Source organism: Ailuropoda melanoleuca, chromosome 1 (genome assembly GCF_002007445.2).
Source record: "Ailuropoda melanoleuca isolate Jingjing chromosome 1, ASM200744v2, whole genome shotgun sequence".
Taxonomy (NCBI): Eukaryota; Metazoa; Chordata; class Mammalia; order Carnivora; family Ursidae; genus Ailuropoda; species Ailuropoda melanoleuca.
Genome location: NC_048218.1, coordinates 46,321,892 through 46,337,616, shown reverse-complemented (window position 1 = coordinate 46,337,616; position 15,725 = coordinate 46,321,892). Strand labels below are relative to the sequence as shown.

At 38.1% G+C, this 15,725-nt stretch overlaps 1 long non-coding RNA gene across 1 annotated transcript in view; it reads left to right on the top strand.

The window, feature by feature from the left end:
• Positions 1 to 1,539: 1,539 nt before the first annotated feature.
• Positions 1,540 to 15,725, top strand: part of LOC117801836 — a 76,741-nt gene continuing 62,555 nt past the window's right edge. Inside the window, exons 1-2 of the long non-coding RNA XR_004624570.1 lie at positions 1,540 to 2,458; positions 13,434 to 13,553. This is a non-coding gene — a long non-coding RNA (uncharacterized LOC117801836). The remainder of the gene's footprint in view (positions 2,459 to 13,433; positions 13,554 to 15,725) is intronic.

Genomic DNA, 15,725 nt, shown 5'->3' with positions numbered 1-15,725 from the left:
CACTATAACATATGATTGCAAACACTTTAAGAGAAATAAAACTACTAATTTTGAACTCCTTCACAAGGGAATTAACAAGATTAATTCTTTTAATAAGCATGTTGGAATCCATTTTCAAGACTGTTCCTAGGTTTTCAGATTAACATGAACGGGGCATCAAGTATCTCTGTTACCTTCAACAGTCGTTAAAGGCAGGAAAAAATGATTTCTTTTTTCATGTTTGAGGATGAGATGAGCTCTTGGGTGGTCTAAGGGAAAAAGCATCATCAAATAGCAATGGTAGTCAAGTTTCCCTGGGAGGGAATAATGACTTCCCAGCCCACAAACATGGCATCACCACACACTAACCTGTCTTCAGCCTTGACCTCATGTGACATAGTCCTAAATCCTTCTTTGTAGGGGTTTGTGTTCCAAAGAAATGGCAAGAGAAAGAGTGAGTTGAGGCCTTTAGGGCCAAGTGGATCCAAGGAGTGAAGTGACAATTTTAAGAGAAACAAAGATACCAAATGGTTTAAGACAAAGTCAGTCCTAGAGTGCAAATGTTAAGAGAAGGGTGGGAAACTGTACCAAACTGAGACAAAGTGGAGGAAGAGCAAGGTTAGGAATAAAACAAGGGGCTTCCAGATTAGGATTGCCTATGACTTGCTTTTATCAGCTGCTGGGTGAATGTTACATGGGTAGTTTGGATTTAAAGAATGGAGTGGATAACACAAGACCTAGGAATTTAATTGTAATAAAATAAGTTCACCTTGATTTGATTTCATAGTTTCTGGTCTCCTGTGTTAAAAATAAGAAAATAGTAGATGTAGCAAAAAAACCAGAACAATGTATTTTGATTTGTGTTAAACATTCTCAGCCAGATCTGGGAAAAGATATTTAAGACAGCTGTTGAGAAACTGCTTTATTATAAGTCAGTGGAACTAATTCCTGCTGCTAAACATAGGCATTTTGGATAACTTAGTTATCCACAGGGTGTTCTCACTGTTCAGAGCAGGATGTCCTTAGTCTTCTGTACCTTTCATTCATACTGGTTCTCTTCTTGATGATGAAAATGTACAATAGTGACAGTCTGGGTAAATTTCCTGATCACAAATCCCTTCAAATCAAGTGTGTGTGTGTGTGTGTGTGTGTGTGTGTGTGTGTGTGTGTGTGTGTGTGTAGTGTGTGTGTGTGTGTGTGTGTGTGTGTTGATAAATATAGACTTCTGTTAGAAATTAAAGTTCTCAACATTTGTTGCAACATGGACGGCACTGGAGGAGATAATGCTAAGTGAAATAAGTCAAGCAGAGAAAGACAATTATCATATGATTTCTCTCATCTATGGAACATAAGAACTAGGAAGATCGGTAGGGGAAGAAAGGGATAAAGAAAGGGGGGGTAATCAGAAAGGGGAATGAAGCATGAGAGACTATGGACTGTGAGAAACAAACTGAGGGCTTCAGAGGGAGGAGGGTGGGGGAGTGGGATAGACTGGTGATGGGTGGTAAGGAGGGCACGAATTGCATGGTGCACTGGGTGTTATACGCAACTAATGGAGCATCGAACTTTACATCGGAAACCAGGGATGTACTGTATGGTGACTAACATAATATAATAAAAAAACATTAAAATAAAAAAGAAAAAAAAAGAAATGAAAGTATCTGACCAATCCATGTGTAACAAATGACAAGAGCTATAAGGTAGAGGGAGGCACTGTTTCGGGAGTGGAGACAGTTAGGACTCTACTTTCAGTCATGGAGCCATGGATCAGCCACAGTATAACTGTGATGTTGGTCAGGTTACCTCTCTGGGTTTGAATCCCTCATTTGAAAAGCAAACGGGTTTAAAGATTAGCAACTCAAATGTTATGACTGGTACTTGCACATGGGGGTTTATTGTACTTGTTTTCCTACCTTTAAGTAAGTATGTTTTAAAATATTCATAATAAAAAGTAAAAAAAAAAACACATTGGAATATACATAAAAAGCAAAAATATCATCCCAACTCCTTCCTGTAGTTCTATAAGATGGAGCCAAGCTTGTTTCAAGCTGTTTTGCGTAGGAGTCTTATGCAATCAGTTTCTTCCCCTGGAATGATTTTTCCAAATCAATATTGCATTTTTGATCATATTTCCTTGCTCAATTTACATGGAAATGTATGTGTATTTCATGGGCTAAACTGAGTGGCCTGGCATGTTTTACAGTGATTTATAGTCTTTTCATATAAAAATAAATGTCAGGTCTCCAAATATATTTTGAAGGTAATACATTCATGTAAATACTTTCAGAATGGGCTGGAAACAACGGCTCTTTGGATAACCATGTGATTTCCAATAAAGGACACCCTTTATGGATAGGTGATTCATGCTCAGTCTCTGTGAAAATTTAAATTTCTACATCAGTTTTTCTTCAGGATTCCTCTATCCACACCCAGCTTTGGATATGAGACAATCAACCAATGATTTGATCAGCTTGCAAAGGTAAGTTTAATAGGTTTTTTTTTTGTTTTGTTTTGTTTACATGTAAAAACTTCCAGCAAAGGACTGCACTTAATATGGCAATGTCAGTGGCATCAGCAAGCAATTCTACCATTTCAGGTTTATGTGTAAGCAGGCAGTTGTGGGCACTGAGTAAAAGATTCCATAGCAGCCTGCATAGTAGCAGAAGTGACAGAAAAGGCCTGTTTTTAGAAAAAAGACCTACTAATAGTTTGATGATGGAGCAAATTGTAAAGGCTTAATATTAGGATTATTTTGGAAATTCGTGCCTTCTGTGATAGCCACAAAAACTTCTTTGTCAATCTGAGTGCAGTTCTTTTCAGTATGGGACATTGTTTATGAGCAGGACTCTGTGACAGCTGACATTTCGTGACGAAGCCCAGCTCCAACTCTACGAGATAAAATGTCAGTGGTAAGGAACAGGAGTTTATATTCATGCTCATATGCTAACCCAGAATTTAAAGTCAAAAGTCTCTTTGACATTTTGGAAATTGTCCTCAGAAACCTGCCAAAAAGAGCCTTTCCTATTAGGTAATGCTGACCTGGCAGTACCTGGCTTTTGTGAGAGGAAAATGTGGTAGAAATAGAGTAGCAACAGGAAGCCTAAAAACTAGTTTTGCACTGACAAATGAGTACACGTTGCCTAGTTATGGTTTTATAGATCTCTTGTTTTTCTATAGTTTGAAATATTCTGTGGCTGCTTCTAAATTGAGCCTTTTTAAACTTTTCAATTGTCTCATCACTGGTCAGAGATCATGATTTAGAAAAAGGGTCAGAGAATTCATACTCAGAAGATATGAGTTCAAGTCTTGACTTTTTCATATGCTATATATATATATTTTTAAGATTTATTTATTTATTTTAGAAAAAGAGCACGAGTGAGGGGAGGGGCAGAAGGAGAGGGAGAGAGCATCCTCAAGCAGGCTCCCTGCTGAGCAAGGAGTCCAAGGTTGGGCTTAATCCCAGGACCCTGAGATCATGACCTGAGCCGAAATCAAGTCAGCTGCTTAACCAACTGAGCCACCTGGGTGTCCTTAGGCTGTATGATATTGAGTAAGATAATTTACACCTCTGAGCCTCAGTGTCCTCGTCTCTTAATTGGGAATAATTATAAGATGGATCTCATAGATATTAAATGAGATAATATTTGTGAAAAGTTATATCACAAACTGCAAATATTGTATAATAATTATAATTGATAACATCATTAACAGATCTAGAATGACTGAAAGCAAGGCCTTTATAAAGCAATGGAATATTTAAGGGGGAAAATAATTTCTTTTTTTTTTTTTTTTAAGATTTAATTATTTGTTTTAGAGAGAGAGAGAGAGAGCATGAGCAAAGGGGCAGAGAGAGTCTTAAGCAGACTCCACTCAGCTTGCGGCCCCAATGCAGGGCTTGATCTCACAACCCTGAGATCACGATCTAAGCCTAAACCAAGAATTCAGCTCTTAACTAACTATACCATCCAGGCGCCCCAGGGCAAGCTTTTCTTCCTGCTCTTTTTTCTTAAGAAGTTTTCTAGCTAGTATTGACTGGGGCAAAAGAATTTCTAAGCGAAGCATTCCTTAACTGGGAATACTCCTCACAGACTCAGAAACATTCATTTGTTCTCCATAACGTCCTGTATTTGTTTTTCTACTTCAGCGTGGCCAGGCTTTGTAAAGATCCCAAAAGAACAATCCAGAATTGATGTAATGGGAATATATATACTACTTTATGGTCTCATTCCCACAGCTCATTTCCCCTCAATCTTACTTACCATCATTATTTGTTGATAGTATAACCAGTGTGATCCACCAGATACATATAATTGATGTCCAGGCTCTGCTTCAAACTTTCTTTCTTTTTTTTCTCCCTCACCCTTTTTTAAAAAACTAAAGGAAGAAAAAAAAAAGTGTTGATCCAAATGGGCTGGCACCCTTTCCTTCTTTTGTATGTTTGGAATTCCTTCTAGAATACCTCTGGGAATTTGTTATCAGTTTCTATAGCTAGACTATTTCACTCATACGTGCACAGTGGCACTAATTACTAATATTGTGAAATTGTTCCTTCTCAAGGGGATTTTGGAAATACTCTTGTAAAGGGTTTCTTCCATCTGAAGGAGTCGTACTGTGTAAGCACATCCCCAGTGTTAGCCAGGTGAACAGTGAGAGCTTTATAATCTCTTACAAAGAGAATGGCTGGTGATCTTAACATCTTTGGTGTATAGGTTTTTGTGAAAGAATAATGTGAAAGTTATCTTCTTGTTCTGTGGTTTTATCACTGCAAGAGTGACTTGGACTTTACTCATGGACACTTAGGAGTACTGTTACAAGTTCAGCTTTATGCTAGGCAGTGTGCTTGGCTACATTCAAGATCCCTCACTGCCAGGTGAATGGCTATGAATATGCTTGACATTATTCTGATGGCTGTAAAGAGCACATCTCTGTCAGGGTGGTCTTTCCTTCCTGTTTGAAACTTCCTTGCACACGTAAGCAGAGCACCGTATGAGTCTGCTCAGTTTGAACAAGGATTGGTGTTTCTTAATTGATCTTCAGATATCCTGCAGTTCCTGTATTCTGTATCCTGTTGGCTTTTTCGGGCATCATTTATGTCAGGTCTTTCCCCATTACTTTCTATGAGATGTCATGATTATTCAGGCCTTTTTTGGGTCATGACAAATGTCGAATCAGTTCATCCAAGTGGACCTGACAAATGAACTCTGCATACAAGGTACTCTCTTAACAATGTTGTCTAAGAAAGTCTTCATTTTGTAAAAGCTACTCTGAACCCACAAAACCCTAAATTCACTGCACTAAGGAACAGGAACACAAATCTATTAAGCCTAGTAATGATTCACCCCATCACAGTAATGATAAGTAATTGACATTAACAGAGTCAGTAGGTCTTAGGGTGGTTACCATTTTGTCTCACATTTCCTGACTTATGCTTTCAATAGTTGTCAGAAAAGTATGTAAAAGTCCTTACAATCATCACGGGCCAAATATAATAGACTGTATATGGATACTTCTGCTGGGGTAGATGATTCCTCAAGAAGGACGTAAATGACAGAGTTACAACAAATGACATAAAGAGTTAGAAAGGTAGATGGAGATATATATGAACACTGTCTTATGAAAAGCTTTTAAAAATTCTCCTCACGGAAAACCTCCTACACAGTTTGCAGAAAAAGAATAGTCTTCAAGAATATCATGAAGAAATCACAGATTACTGCTGAGGAAATCTGTCCTGATCGAAAGTATATGCTTTCTTGTCTTTGCAGTTTGAACAGGTTCTGCGCTCTTGTGCTGCACATACTGTTTGAAGCAGAAGGGAAATTGTTGTTCTGCTGTTTGTAAAAGTCAGATTTGGTCATGCCCAGGACTGGGGAGTTAAGTGCTCCCCAAGTCTCACATCTTTGGAATATGTGAAAGAGCAAGCGTTTTTGCCAAGATTGGCTTTGCTTTCAGACTTTCCCTTCACCACACTCCAGAGCAGACAGAGCTTGTGGTGTTGAAACCAACCCACTGTCAGGGTGTTTAGGATCACAGGGTGGCATGCTGTGGGTTAGCAGCCCTGGCAGTTCATGTGCTACTTTTATATCTATCTCATTCTGAATCTTCAGCTGGTTTGGGGACTTTTGGTTCTCTAAGGACTGGTTTTATTCAGTGTATAAAATGTTAAAACTTTTATACTGTAATGAATGATAGTTGAAACACTTTCTCTAATTGCCCAAGCGATTCCATGGCTGTAATTTCAGCAAATTTGGAAGCTGTCTTGTTACCTCTGTCATCCCCTCAGGATAATATTTAATTACTTATCAAGTTTTTATTGAGTGACCAAAGGAACATTAATATTTTGGTAAGTACTAGGACAAATATATTAAAGATTAATAAGTCTGAAAGATGCCTCAGTTTCATCCAGGGAAAAACTTAGGCACTAGAGCAATCAGACTTGGTAATTATGCAAACATGCTTTTCTTGTAGATGAGCAGATGTTGTTAGTTTTGACATACCATGGCTAGACTGCAGTATCATACCTCTTGCCATTTTTAGAAACAGAAAAAGGAAGATATGAATATGAATTTCCATGGGGGTGAATTGAACTACTTTATCAGCTGGAAAAGGCAACTGTGTAGAATGTGTATAAGAACTCAAAGAACCTTTGGATCGTAACATTTGTATATTTGGGGTAAATACCTAGTAGTGCAATTGCTGGGTCATAGGGTAGCTCTATTTTTTAACATCTTGAGGAACCTCCATACTGTTTTCCAGAGTTGCTGCACCAGCTTGCATTCCCACCAACAGTGTAGGAGAGTTCCCCTTTCTCCACATCCTAGCCAACATCTGTCTTTTCCTGACTTGTTAATTTTAGCTATTCTGACTGGTGTGAGGTGGTATCTCATTGTGGTTTTGATTTGTATTTCCCTGATGCCGAGTGATGTTGAGCACTTTTTCATGTATCTGTTGGCCATTTCGATGTCTTCTTTCCAGAAATGCCTGTTCATATCTTCTGCCCATTTCTTGATTGGATTATTTGTTCCTTGGATGTTGTTTGGTAAGTACTTTATAGATTTTGGATACTAGCCTTTTCTCTGATATGTCATTTGCAAATATCTTCTCCCATTCAGTAGGTTGTCTTTTGGTTTTGTCGACTGTTTCCTTTGTTGTGCAGAAGCTTTTTATTTTGATGAAGTCCCAAAAGTTCATTTTTGCTTTTGTTTCCTTTGCCTTTGGGGACGTGTCTAGCAAGAGGTTGCTGTGGCCAAGGTCGAAGAGGTTGCTGCCTGTGTTCTCCTCTAGGATTTTGATGGATTCCTGTCTCACATTGAGGTCTTTCATCCATTTGGGTTTATCTTTGTGTATGGTGTAAGAGAATGGTCCAGTTTCATTCTTCTACATGTGGCTGTCCGATTTTCCCAGCCCCATTTGTTGAAGAGACTGTCCTTTTCCTGTTGGATATTCTTTACTGCTTTGTCAAAGATTAGTTAACCATGGAGTTGAGGGTCCATTTCTGGGTTCTCTGTTCTGTTCCATTGATCTATGTGTCTGTTTTTTGTGCCAGTACCATACTGTCTTGATGATTACAGCTTTGTAATATAGCTAGAAGTCAAGCATTATGATGCCACCAGCTTTGCTCCCCCCCAACATTCTTCTGGTTATTCGGGGTCTTTTCTGGTTCCATACACATTTTAGGATTATTTGTTCCAGTTCTGTGAAAAATGTCGATGGTATTTTGATAGGGATTGCTTTGAATGTATAGATTGCTCTGGGTAGCATAGACATTTTAACAATACTTATTCTTCCAATCCATGAGCATCGAATGTTTTTCCACTTGTTTGTGTGTTCCTTAATTTCTTACATAAGTGTTCTGTAGTTTTTAGAGTACAGATCCTTTACCTCTTTGGCTACTTTTATTCCTAGGTATCTTATGGTTTTGGGTGCAATTGTAAATGGGATTGATTCCTTAATTTCCCTTTCTTCTGTCTCATTGTTAGTGTATAGAAATACAACTGATTTCTGTGCATTGATTTTATATCCTGCCATGTTGCTGAATTCCTGATTTTGGGATGGCAATTTTGGGGTGGAATCTTTTGGTTTTTCCACATAAAGTATCATGTTATATGTGAAGAGTGAGAGTTTGACATCTTCTTTGCCAATTTGAATGCCTTTGTTGTTGTTGTTGTTGTTGTTGTCATCTGATTGTTGAGGCTAGGACTTCCAGTACTATGTTGAACAGCAGTGGTGAGAGTGGACATCCCTGTTGTATTCCTGACCTTAGGGGAAAAGCTCTCAGTTTTTCCCCATTGAGAATGATATTTGCTGTGGACTTTTCATATATGGCTTTTATGATATTGAGGTGTGTTCCCTCTATCCCTATACTCTGAAGTGTTTTAATCAAGAAAGGATGCTCTACTTTGTCAAATGCTTTGTCTGAATCTATTGAGAGGATCTTGTCCTTTCTTTTATTAATGTGATATATCACCTTGATTGATTTGTAAATGTTGAACTACCCTTGCAGCCTGGGAACAAATCCCACTTGGCCATGGTGAATAATCCTTTTAATATACTGTTGGATCCTATCGGCTAGTATTTTGGTGAGAATTTTGGCATCCATGTTTATCAGGAATATTGTTCTGTAATTCTCCTTTTTGGTGGGGGTCTTTGTGTGGTTTTGGGATCAAGGTAATGCTGGCCTCATAGAACAAGTTTGGAAGTTTTTCTTCCATTTCTATTTTTTGAAACAGCTTCAGAAGAATAGGTATTAGTTCTTCTTTAAATGTTTGGTAGAATTCCTCTGGGAAGCCATCCAGCCTTGGGCTCTTATTTGTTGGGAGATTTTTGATTACTGCTTCAATGTCCTTGCTGGTTATGGGTCTGTTCAGGTTTTCTATTTCTTCCTGTTTCAGTTTTGGTAGTTTATAAATTTCCAGGAATGCATCCATTTCTTCCAGATTGCCTAATTTGTTGGCATATAGTTGCTCATAATATGTTATTAAAATTGTATTTCCTCTCCTCTTTCATTAATGATTTCATTAATTTGGATCCTCTCTCTTTTCTTTTTGATAAATCTGGCCAGGGGTTTATCGATCTTATTGATTCTTTCAAAGAACCAGATTCTAGTTTTGTTGATCTGTTCTAATGTTCTTTTGGTTTCTATTTCATTGATTTCTGCAATCTTTATTATTTCTTGTCTCCTTCTTGGTTTAGGATCTATTTGCTGTTTTTCCTCCAGTTCCTTTAGGTGTAAGGTTAGCTTGTGTATTTGAGATTTTTCTAATTTTTTGAGAGAGGATTGTATTGCAATGTACTTCCTTCTTTTTTTTTTTTTAAAGATTTTATTTATTTTTTTGACAGAGAGAGAGACAGCCAGCGAGAGAGGGAACACAAGCAGGGGGAGTGGGAGAGGAAGAAGCAGGCTCCCAGAAGAGGAGCCTGATGCGGGGCTCGATCCCAGAACACCAGGATCATGCCCTAAGCCTAAGGAAGACACTTAATGACTGAGCCACCCAGGCGCTCCTGCAATGTACTTCTTCTTAGGACTGGTTTTGTTGCATCCCAAAGGTTTTGAACAAGTGTGTTTTCATTTTCATTAGTTTCCATGAATTTTTAAAATTCTTCTTTAATTTCCTGGCTGATCCATTTATTCTTTAGTATGATGCTCTTTAATCTCCAAGTATTTGAGTTCCTTCCAAATTTCCTCTTGTGATTGAGTTCAAGTTTCAAAGCATTGTTGTCTGAAAATGTGCAGGGAATCATCTCAATCTTTTGGTACCAGTTGAGACCTGATTTGTGACTCAGTATGTGATCTGTTCTGGAGAATGTTCCGTGTGCACTAGAGAAGAATGTGTATTCTGTTGCTTTAGGATGGAATGCTCTGAATATATTTGTGAGATCCATCTGGTCCAGTGTGTCATGCAAAGCCCTTGTTTCCTTGTTGATCTTCTGCTTAGATTATCTGTCTATTGCTGTGAGTGCAGTATTAAAGTCCCCTACTATTATTGTATTATTATCAATGTGTTTCTTTGATTTGGTTATTAATTGGTTTATATAATTGTCTGCTCCCAAGTTTATAGTAGCAATGTTCACAATAGCCAAACTATGGAAAGAGCCAAGATGTCCATCAACAGATGAATGGATAAAGAAGATGTGGTATATATATGCAATGTAATATTACTTAGCCATCAGAAAGGATGAATACTTACCATTTACATCCATGTGGATGGAACTGGAGGGTGTTATGCTGAGAGAAATAAGTCAGAGAAGGATAATTATCAAATGGTTTCACTCATATGTGGAATATAAGAAACAGCACAGAGGATCATAGGGGAAGGGAGGGAAAACTGAATGGGAAGTAATCAGAGAGGGAGACAAACCATGAGAGTCTCTTAACTATAGGAAGCAAACAGGGTTGCTGGAGGGGAAGTGGATGGGGGGATGGGATAATTGGGTGATGGGCATTAAGGAGGGCATGTGATGTGATGAGCACTGGGTGTTATACAATACTGATGAGTTACTGAACTTTATATCTGAAACTAATGAATGCACTGTATGTTGGCTAATTGAATTTAGATAATAATAAAAAGAAGAACTCAAAGAGCCATAGCCTGTGAGTTTAGGAGGGGAATTCACAGGTTGGGAGTCAGGAATTTATCTTAACTTCATGAATTCACAATACACTTGATACTATGTAATTAGAATACTTCAAGAAATGGAGATCCTCTGAGTGATGTTTCCAGCATAAGCATAAGAATTCTATTATTTATTTATTTATTTGTTTATTCTTACATAATCACAAGAATTTTAAAACTTCCTGGACTAAATATTGACTGGGCCCTTTTCTAGAGGAATTGCCACAAAGGTAGAAAAGGAGCCATGAGCCCAGGTCAGGCCTAACCCTGAGTAACTTCATTCAACAAGTTGTTGAAAGCTTGCTTTATGCAATATACTAGGCAAGATGTACAGGGAATAAAGATGAATGATCCATAGTCTGATGTTGAGGATCTCACAGACTAGGCAGGAGGCAGACATGTTCATAATTGGCAATGGAAAACTGATAAATCCTGAAATAAGTATATGAATAAAGTGCTGTGGGGGCACAAGACAGAGCAAGTTAAGTGCTAGTTAGTAACAAGTAAAGAATTTTTGCATTGGAACGGTCCTTACAGTTTACCTAGTTCTTCTACCCAATGCAGGATACACAGCACAGCACCCTGGCAGATGGTCATTTAGCCTGTGCTAAAACCTCCATCTAGAGGCAGCTCATTCCGTTTTCAGGCAGCTCTGTTTAATTCATTAATTCAAATGAACACCACATGAACCCTCATTAGGCATTGTGCTGAGTCCCTTGTCTCTTTTACCTCATTTAATTCTTACCTAAAAGTAGTTACTTCTAATACCCCTCTTTTCAGACGAACAACTGAGGCTCATGGAGGTTAAACCAATTGCCCAAGTTTATATGTCTAACAGTGACTGGAACCAAGGTTTAAGTTCACCGTCTGACTTTAAAGCTGTGTTCTTGACCTTTCTGATACTTTCATAGTTTCCTATTTTTCCATTTGCAGAGAAAAAGAACAAATTTACTTTATCTCCCTTGTGACAGCTATTCAGATATTTCAAGAAAACATTCATGTGCCCATGGGCCCCTCCCGCCACGCCCACCTCTTCTCTAGTCATTCCCTCTAAGTTCTTTCAAATGTTCCCCCAAAGACGTACTCTTTAGACCCTTTACCAACCTGGTCACCACTAAGGGCTATCCTATGTGTTGATGACCCTCCTTAGATGGAGTCTGCAGAGTTACCACAGCATTCCAGAAGTAGTCTTTCCACTGTTGAGTAAAATGGGAGTGGCATCTTCTTACCTGGAAAGTGTGCATTTTTAGTGGCAGCTGCATCACTATTTTGGCTCAGGCTTAGTTTGTTGTCAACAAAGTTCATAAGTTTATTTTTCTCCCCACTTTTTTGGTCTTAATTCTATTTATTTATAACCGCGCCTTATTTGCAGCTTATTTTTTTCGAATGTGTTCAGCTCACATGATGATTGAGTCAGACTTTAAAGAGATAGAGCCAGGAATGTTTCATCTTCACATAGCTAGAAGCAGGGTAGGTGCATTCCAAACAGGCAGGTGGCTAAGCAGAGTTTCTAACTTAGGGCATTCTTTCACTCCTCTGCCCCTCGAAGTTTTTCTCACGTACATGATGGCATCCAGTGAACTCCTGTGAGGGGTTAGGTATCTAACTTTTCACAGAGGACAAGGTCTGTCCTCCTCAGGAAGTGGCTAGGCTCTTCACTGTATTCCATTTGCTCTCATCTTTTGGAGCTCTGTGACAATAGAGAAGCTGCAGGATGAGGGATTATGTCCTGTCAGGAAGAACTAGGCCAAGTGTTGTGAAAGACTTGTTCCAAATACCATTTTGAAAGATTACTTAAACATCAATTAGAGCCTTATTTGGTGACTTCAGTCATCTTAATATTAAGTAGTAGCTTGTGTAAATGTTTTAGTAGTAATTAAAATTTGAAAACTTGAATATCTGCTCATATAAAAGTTGTAAGGCCTCTGGTAATCCTGAAGTGCTACTTCAAAGTTTAGACAATTTAGAAAATCATAAGATTTTCAAGGTGAACCAGATTTTAAATATAAATTCTAGGTGCATTTGATACTGTTTCAAAAAATTTTATAGTTACTTGAAACTGAGTAGATTTAAGAATAAAAGTATATATTATGAGAACAAAGAAAAAGCCATGGAATGATTAAGTGGGAATTTTTTTACACTGATTAAAATTTGAGGAATATGGTTAATATTTCCAGGGCTCTCCCTGGTAGAAACGATTACCATGGAAAAAGGCTATATTTCACATCAAATGTTGTGTCCTACATTTGCAAGTTATTTATTTAAGCAAGCATGGAAAAACCGTATTTCTGAACCATATTTTGATTCTTGGGTTTAACATTTTGAAAAATGACCTCAAGTTGTTTGGAAAGATTATCAAATGTTATCAGAGGGGAGAACTCAGTCCAAATTCTGAAAGAACAGCTCTTGCTCGTGTTTATCTCTGTGCTTCTCTATTGGGATAATCTGTATCTAGATTGGTGATTATCAAAGTGCGGTCCCTGAACAAGCAGCTTTAGTAATACACAGGAACATGTCAGAAATGTATATTCTCAGATCCCACCCCAGATTTGGTGGTGTGGAAACTAAGAGAATGGGATCAAGCACTATGTGTTTTTACAAGCCCTACAGGTAATTCTGATGGTTACCAAGTTTGAGAACTACTGAACTAGATTGTTTCAAGCTTTGTAGAATTATTCAGTAAGTATGGGGCCAAATTCTAATGGAATGGAATGAAGAGAAGCCTTTATTTCTACTGTGATTATTACAAGTGGTCAGAGAACTGGTCCATATAAGAGATGTGTACTTGGCAAGGAGAAACCTTTTCCCCCCACTCATTTAAAATAATGAATTTTTTTTCTTTAGGAAATTAAACTAGGTTACTCCTTGAATGGCTGCATGAAATAGTGACCTCAATCTGTGTAGCTGGAAGGAGCTTAGAGAACTTATTTCACTGTGTTTAAAAGGAATATTCTTCTCAAATAGGTAAGATTTTTCTCTGATCTTAAAAACCTGCAAAGACAAAGATAATTACAATCAATTGTAATCATTTTGTTATTAAACTCAAAGTTTAATAACCATAAATGTCAGAAAATAATTTTTATATTTCCTATGCTATTTGCTATGTTAGCATCACATGGCAATTCAAATATTGCCTAAAACCATTTTTCACTGTTGACAGTCCTGACACATCAGTTGCCAAACTCTGTTGTTCCAAATGCTCGTAGATGAGCAACAGCTTGGGAGCGGATAACCCTCCAGGGCTTATGAAAAAGGAGAAAAAATGACCCTGCCCAAATCAATACAGACTCCTCTCATCCCAACCCAAATCTCTTTAATCTGAATATTGGAAAAGAGTAAATCCTTACAGTTGGGTCATTATCCTCTAAGTGTGTGTGTGTGTGTGTGTGTGTGTGTGTTTGACTCCACTAGAACTAGTGGAGTCACTCATAAAGCCTGTACACATTATAACAAGTGAAATGATTTCATGTTTTATCCATTGTCTCAAGACTGTTCAACAGGGGCGCCTGGGTGGCACCGCGGTTGGGCGTCTGCCTTCGGCCCAGGGCGTGATCCCTGCGTTGTGGGATCGAGCCCCACATCAGGCTCTTCTGCTGTGAGCCTGCTTCTTCCTCTCCCACTCGCCCTGCTTGTGTTCCCTCTCTCGCTGGCTGTCTCTATCTCTGTTGAATAAATAAATAAAATCTTTAAAAAAAAAAAAAAAAAAAGACTGTTCAACAAACCATTTTAAAAGGCTTAAATTTTAAAGTATAGGTACAATGTCAAATGATACTCAAATAGATTTTTAGGACTGGAACTATCACCACATTACTTGAGGATTATGCTTGTCCTATATACTGTTGGCACTTTCAATTTATAAATTAATACTTGTGATTGGTATATATAAGCTATAGTCATTGGTCAAGTAACAGTACATTTTATAATAATTGGTTAAAATTTATTGTTTTTGCTATCAGGGAGATGTTCTGAGAACATTTTCTTCCCTGCCCTCTTTTTAGCTAGAATGACTTCAGATAATATAAAATGTAGGTTTTGGCCTGTTGTCTGGGTAGTGACCAGTCAAGCCGACCATTCTCCGTCTGTTAGAAGATTCTTCATTTACTGAGCTGAAGCAGTTCTTCTACACTGTCTCCAGGACAACAGGAGTCTGTCCTTACGAGAGGCCCATAATAAGTTTATGGCTTTCTGTGGAGGTGGAGAGAAGAAGAAAATACTATTTCCATTTCACAGGTAACAGACATAGACAACACCACAAAAGAGTAAATGGAGGAGCCTGGGTGGCTCACTTGGTTAAGTGTCTGACTCCTGACTTCAGCTCAGGTCATGATCTCAGGGTCCTGGGATTGAGCCCTGTCTGGGGCTCTTTGCTCCCAGCAGGGAGTGTGCTTGAGGATTTCTCTCTCTCTCTCTCTCTCCCCCTCCCTTTCTTTCTCCCCCCACTCCTGCATGGGCACTCTCTCTCTCTCTCTCTCTCTCAAATGAATAAATAAATATTTAAATAGAAAAAGTAAATGGGATTCAAATTGTAAAGATATCCATACTAAAAGTGGACCAGCTTTCCATATCAGGGTCTCCTAAGGACTTCACTTTAATTCTACTCAATTGAAAGACAAAATATGTTCTCTAGATGACAGAAATATAATGTGAGCTATATATGTACTTTTAAATGTTCTAGCAATCACATTAAAAAGGAAAAAGAACCAGTTCCCATTAATTTTAATAATATCTTTTATTTAACTCAGTGTACACAAAATATTATGATTTCACCATGTAATTATTATGAAAAATGAATAGGATATTTTTACATCCTTTTTTTTTTTTGTAGTGTCTTCAAAATCACAGCCCACCTCGATTTAAACTTGTCATATTTCAAATGCTCAGTAGTCACATGTGCTGGGTCACTACCACATTGAACAGCACAGCTCTAGAATCTCCTTTTTCTACCCTTATCAACCACTGTAACTCCCTTCCCTATGCAAACCACAAAATGTCTTGGCAGATGTCAAGTTACCTGTCTCTGGAAGTATTCAAATAGAGCCTGGGTAACTACTGCTGGGTAGGAATATTGTGAATAAAAACCATCAAATGGATGTTTGGATAAGAAAAGCCTTAAAATCCTTTGCAACCCCAGAGTTT